Below are 7,363 nucleotides of genomic sequence, written 5' to 3'. Positions count from 1 at the left end.
TTATACGGAGCAATGATTTATAGATTTATTAAAATACTAAAGCATCAAATAACACAAGAGATGAATTGGATTGGAACTTTTTAAGTCGCTGTCTTGTTGGTTCTCTAATTAATTCCCCTCAAACTTGCCCTCCCTTTCACATTAGGTGGAAGGTGTGAATAAGTGTAGGCTGTGTAGGTGAATGTCTGCAAACTACATAGCTGAAATTTCACACCTGAGTGACAAGGTGATCTTACATCTTAAAACAATGAACTCCTGCGGGGAGTTTTAAAAGAACACACAAATTCATTCCACCCCAGCAAGGTCTGTATGAACAGTGTATCAGGATACCACCACCGAATACCACATAGAAAGCAATGAAAGAGAATGAAAGGTCACTCCTCCCTACAACAGATAGACAGACTAAATGGTGAGGAATGGAGCTGTGTGCCACTTTGTATGGGTTTGTGTGTTTTTCAGCATTCAAGTCTTTGAAAGTCTTTGTGGGTTTACTTAATTATTCAGAATCAGAGTGAAGAGGGCTAAATGTACATAAGTATCTCTCTCAGTATCAGTCTTGATTCCATTCTTCCACTGAAGGTCCACCTTCAACAACTATCCAAAGATTTTGCTATTCTCTGAGCCAAAGTGTGGAACTAAAAATGTAAAGTTTGTTGTGAGTGTGGCGTCAGGGGAAAGGCCATGAAAGGTATTTGAATTTAAGCAGTAACCAGTTTACACTGCTGTCCTAACATGCTAAACGCTTGCCTTGATTTTTCCAGTGCATTGCTTTTGTTTCTTGGTATAGCTCGAATAGCTTGAACCAGGTTCAACTTACACCCTGTGTCTTTACTGGCTCCACTGAAATTTTTCACAGAATTTTTCCATGCAGGACCAAAGTCAGTATGACCACGGTGTTAGTGTTTCACCACACTTTACCACACAGATTTTTATGATAACTTAATGTAAATTAACTGTCAGGATTTCACCTTTAAGGAATGACAACAATTTAACAGTCAGGTTTCCTTTGTAAAAAGAAAAAAAAAAGAAAAAAATAGCATGTTGCATACATGCATTCAAACACCAGTGCCACAAATATCAAAAAGAATAACAAGCCTCAACTGAATGATTACTCTGCACCACCAGGTCTTTGGCACCTGATGTTTACATCCTTGAAACTTCACTCAGCTGATCCAGTAGATTTCAACTTCACCGACAAATTGTTTACCATTTTAAAGGCTTTAATATACTGTAACTATCTCTATTTAAGATAAGCGGTTTTGTGAAGGCACTAGCTTGGATGTTGGCAGAAAATCACAACTGAGCATAGTTCTGTGTCTGTTTGCACAGCACACAGGAGTTGGCATTGAGTACATGCCAATGAAAGTGAAGGCACATTTTGTAGTTCAGCAGCTGCTATATTTCTTGTATCACTTACCATTTTTCAGTGTTGTTTTATTTTTGTTTTTTTAATTCCAGGAGATCACATCGTAAACAGCAATCTATATTCTTATTATTAAAATAACAATAAAACTAATTAAGTAAAAAAAAAAATCATAACTAATAAAGTTCTTTACAGAATGTCAGAATCCATGCTAATTAATACCTAGGACAGAAAAGCTAAATGTGCACAAATTACACACTATAGAACTATTCTGTTAATTGTCAGCTATTCAGCAATTGTCGGCTAATTGAACAACATGTCTAATCTCCCACAGAACAATCTTAAAAATGATTTTATCACCCTCAACAAAGACTCAGCTACCAACTCCTCTCTCTGTCAGCCCCAGGCAGAAATCTCTTATAACCAGAGGATAACAGGTTGAAAATGTTTCCTCCAAAGCTGAGAAATACTGTGGTGAGCAAGCCAAATACAGGAGGGCCAATTAATGCAAAGGAGACATACCTAAAAATATGCACACATACACTAACACCCACCAAACAGGCTGCTTATCAGAGGCTAGAAGGGGAAGATCAAAGTAGCAAAGCGTGAAGAGGGAGGGTAGGAGACTGAGACAGAGCTGAGAAGTACGAGGCATTATGTGAAGGAGAGAGAGAAAGGAGGATAAATGAATGGAGGAGAGGCCAAAGAACAGGAAGAAGATTGATAGAGAAAAGAGAAGAAGTGAAAGAGACAGAGTGGCAAAATGAGACAGAAATGAAATGCTCAGATCCAAGCCGTCTGAGAGGAAGGCAGGCACAGTCAAAGATTTAAAAGCAAGAGTTTTTGAATAGTGGTTTTGATGGATAGAATAACTCCCTCGAGTAGAGAAAAGATAAAACACAGATAAAAAAGACAAATGACAAGGGCTGATAAAATGTTCAGAGTGCAGGGGAGGAAAAAGACGGGGAAAAAGCAGTATGAGGTAGACTGTGACAAGACCTTTGAGGAGGACTTTAAACAGCCGACATAATGAAGGATCTAATATGGAGAAAATTTTTAAACACCATCGCTTTAAACTGCAGTCTATTGTTGGAAGGGACAGGTGCACTTCAAACATTGAACTTCAAATGTTTTGAAGGTTGAGATATTTAAAATGATTTTGCAACAACTCAGAACTGATATTATTGTGTTGGCTCGCCTAGCACAGTCCAGCTTTTTTTAAGCCGCTAGAAAACTAGAAAAACACTAGAGGGCCCTGGGGCACAATGAACTCTAGCTACTCACTGACCTAACTTCCTACTTTTCCACTGTTTGTGGATAATGTATGTTTCTCCTTGAAGACACCTTAAAGTACTCATCAAGTAGTCTACCTGCGCACAGCAGACTACACATGGTACCCTAATTTACCCTAATACAAGCCAAAGTAAATAAAGTTTCCTTACTTATTTATTTCCAAACAAATATGCAATTAATATGCAATTAATCTAAGCCTTAAAAAATACTCCAGTCTTGTCAAACACATGCTATGGTTGCAAAATATCCCATCTCTTCTAACTCAGACTGATCAGTTTAACATGTCTATATCACTGCCTCTGTCAACAGCATATACTGAGGAAAAGATATCTAGATCCCAGAAGGGCACAGTTTATGGAAATAACATTGTTTATGGACAATGGAAAAAAAGTTCAAACTTGCAACAGTATTGTCTAGTTGCCACTTGGGGACGCCAGGGTGCAACATTTCCCTGAGCCGCGTTAAGTCATAAATGGAACTGACTTAAGAAGAACAGAGGCATGAAGAGAGAGGGAGACGTGTGACGAAGGACACAGTCACACATATTGTACATACCATCCATATTATCCATTTTCCATTCTCAAGCTTCTTTCCCCTCTCTTCTCTCTCATATGTGCAACACAATATGTTTTTCTAATAGGATTGGCTACCTCTGATCTAAACTGCTCTTCTCTGTCTTTCTCTGCCTCTCTGGCATGTCACTGAGGCTTTCCCATCTCAACCCATAAAGATGATGGCCCCTGTATTTTCTTCAGAGCACAGAGTAAAGCAAGAGGCTCCCCTCTTAATGCCAGCCAAGCAGAAGATAAAGAACAAGGGCGGTTAAGCTTTGTCAACACAAAGACACACAACTCTGAGAGATAAAACAGAATGGAGAAAACATAAAGCCTGGACTGTGGATATAATGTGCAGTTCCTGGGAGACTCCAGGCTATGAAACACACAGACCGGAAATTAAATATAAAGGAAGCTGGAAAAGTATCCCACTCCATGGGTTCAAAAAAGTAAAGAAGAAGAAGAAGAAGGCTACCACTTTTTGTGTTTGTTTTTTCCACAAACACAAAAAGTGGGACTATGAACATCAGCTTACTTTGCTGCCTGAAATGTGACCAAGCATCTGAAAGCATAAAAGAATCCCAGTCCATCCAACTCCTAAAGCTTCCATTGTTTTGCCTTTACAAAGGTCTGCAGCCTAAAATCCCCTGTCCTGGATTTACTTCATTTTATCCATTCAGAAAACATTGTGGCGTCCCAGTGTGTAGCAGAAAGCCTCTCAGCATGCAGCAGAACAGCGGGTTTATAGACATAGTCCTGTTTTACATATGTTTCGGTAACTTTACAAGTAAGAATGTGTTTGACACTTTGTTAGTTAGTCAGTATCATGGAATATGGTTAGAGCATTAGAGAGTGTTGAGGAGTGCAGGTTTGGTGACCTTCATGTGTGAGTGCAGATAGTCGCTATGGATAGATACTATGCACTCTGAGAAGCTAATAAAGGCGTCTGTTGAGCTGGAAGCACAAAAGTACCTTGCACCCGTTACTGAGGTAACACTTTGCACTGGGTGCTATAACACAGGATATTTCAAAACTCCTGCAACACTTGTAATAAGACAGCAACAACTTTATTATGAAACACATTTCAGAAGTGTTGTTTGGAGTTTTGATGCTTTCAGGATTGCTTCCTTTTTTTCAAGCACTTTGCAAGTAGGTGAAGTATAAATGTATATGTAGAATATTGCACTCAATAGTTTGAAAATACTTCCCACAGCCTTGATGTTTTACCAAAGTTCCCTAAAATATCCAGAAAGGTTATACAGTGGGGAGAACAAGTATTTGACACACTGCTGATTTTGCAGGTTTTCCTACTTACAAAGCATGTAGAGGTCTGTAATTTTTATCATAGGTAAATGCAAATTAATTATTTAAAAATCATACAATGTGATTTTCTGGATTTTTTGTTTTAGATTCCACCTCTCACTGTTGAAGTGTACCTATGATAAAATTACAGACCTCTACATGCTTTGTAAGTAGGAAAACCTGCAGAATCAGCAGTGTATCAAATACTTGTTCTCCCCACTGTAAATATGTAGCAGTCTACTTAAATAATAGCAATAATTCAACAAAACAAAGAACTCACACTCATGTGATACAGTACACGTAACACAATGATTAAGCCTTAACTTGTTATAATGACAAACATATGTGTTTATTGCACACCCAAAAGAATCTCCTTTTGGCTATTCAAAAAGTTTCATATGAAATGAGATTTTTATTTTATTCATTATTTTTTTCAGTTCTAGTTTTTTTTTTATTTAATCAGTATGTTTTGTATGTATGTATATATATATATATATAATATGTATACATGTCAGTAAAATTCAGGGTTAAAAGGGGATTGTGTTGCATATTTACACACAAACACACACACACTCACACCAGCTGTTTACTGTAACCACAATGTATTACTGGTGGCTGCTGACTAGCTAAATGGGATCAGTTGGGGGTCAAGGGCATCTTTATGTGAGCTGATGAGGAAAGATAAATACTCATTTACTTTCCTTCCCTAAAACTAATTTCCCAGAGTTCCCATAAATAGCATGATTATATTTCTTCCTGTTGTACCATAAAAGTTAGGCATTGCAGTGCCAGCACAATATCTTGTGCAAGACTCTTAAAATAAACCTTTTTAAGGATGTCCAGTTGTGGAATTGACTTAATTGCATTGTCCCATACTTTTCAGTCTCCATGCCCCTGTATAAAACAGCATTTTACACACCTAACACTACAGTATCTGGTGAGCAGAGGGTTGATGTTGAAGTCCAAAGTCTTCCCCTTGATCTCTCAACCTCAGTGAGGAGGTAGGTAATAGGCCAAACCACATGATCCAATCACAGGAAGTGCTTTGATAAGCACTGGCCAATTGTTTTATCTGCTGCTCCTCCAGGTCTCCTGATGCTCAATATATTGACGTCTCTGTGAAAACCGCATACCTGTCGGAATAGGGTTATAAAAAGCGGGCCAACCTAATCCAGCAGATGCTGAAAATACAAAAATGATTACAGAGAAGCCAAATCAATCAATATTCGTCAGAATTGTCCTTGATAGATAGTCTCACACAAGCAATCAGATTGGTCAAAGACGTATTCCAGCTGTGTGAGTTATTCCCATAAAGCTTGGGGTGCTTTAGGTTGCTTTGATTGCTTTGCCAGTTTTTTCCTGGTTTCCATGGGAAGAAGTTAGTGATTGGTCTTTCTGCTAGAAAGAAAAACTCTCCGACAGTAAACCTGCAGCAGTGTAAGCCATTACTGTGAGTTGTTTGGTGATGACCATTCTTGCCTGCATCTTGTTACCTACCTGCATTTCTGTCATAATGAAGAAAACGCTCCAATATATTTTGCAATAATCAGTTCAAGCAAGATGATTTAATAGTATTCATTTTCTCCTCAACATGGTATAAAACCATTATGATCATAATCTGCCACAAACAAATATCTGATGTTTTCTGTTATTTGTTTCTCTTATAATTTAGAGTACTTATCAGCATGAGAATGGGTCTCTGTATTGTTGTGTGATCACTGATACAAAAAAACAGTATTTTAGAGCATTTTAAGTGTTTTTTAGTGTTAGATTAGACTTCATTACAATATTCTGTATTACATGTGGTTTGAGAGCAAGTTCATACATGAAGATTATTAAAGAATATTCACTTACAATGGTGGCTGATGCCTGTTTGCATACATATTGCTATTTTGTAAACAAAAGTCACAACAAATCTGGCTGATCCGGCTCTAAAGTGAATTTTACCCTTATTATTATAAATGGAATATTAAATAGGAACCTCAACCGAAGGATGTTGTTCTCTTGAGAAATTTCTTATGAAAGTCAGAAAACCCTTTGATAAGGTACTACTGGATAATCATTGTCACAATCTTCACTCTTCAGTGATCAAAAGTAGTTGTGCGTTTTTCCAGCTGGTAGATTTCATTTGCTGCTGTCTCTCAGATAGATTCGCCTGGCATAACTTTGTACAAATATCCACAAAGCCTGGTTATCTTATCGGCTGACGACATGCACCTGGCAGCCATCATTTCTTGCTTTTTCATGTGCAGGTATTACTTTTTAGGCACCTGGCAGATGCTTTTATGCAGCGCAGCTTTGATGAAAAAGCAGGTAGGAGTTCAGTGTCTTGGAAATCTATGTTCTGATAGAACACAAAGGAGTCAAACCTGTGACCGTTCACACCTTTCTGTCCAACCTACAGAAACATGACATCCCATTTTAAAAATGTTAATGTGTACTTATTGTGTGCTTAAAAGAAATAGTAATTGTCTCAATCCGTCCATCCATCGTCAACCGCACAGGGTCGCGCAATTGTCTCAAATGTTCTTTAATATATTCAACCTTAAAACAATCAAACAAACAAAAATAGACTTAGTCTATTTTGTGTTCAGTGCAGTTTTCATACAATATATGCTGTGTATGTATTTATTTTTGTTGTAGGTCTGTAGTACGTTAGGACTAATTCTGCTCCAGGGACAGACTCTGGCAACCATCAAAACTAGACATCATCTTTTTTTTGTCACTCTCCACTTTTTACCAATTTTTCCAGACAGACATGCCACGATAAACCTTTTATGTTTTTTGCTGTCCTGTGATGCTGTGTGACGTTAAGCGTTCTGAATATGAGAGACTCTGAGACTCAGTTTAT

The sequence above is a fragment of the Micropterus salmoides genome, unplaced genomic scaffold, assembly GCF_014851395.1.
Source record: "Micropterus salmoides isolate LMB-PRFRI ecotype aquatic unplaced genomic scaffold, ASM1485139v1 Ms_hic_scaffold_9, whole genome shotgun sequence".
Taxonomy (NCBI): Eukaryota; Metazoa; Chordata; class Actinopteri; order Centrarchiformes; family Centrarchidae; genus Micropterus; species Micropterus salmoides.
This window is presented reverse-complemented; position numbering follows the sequence as displayed.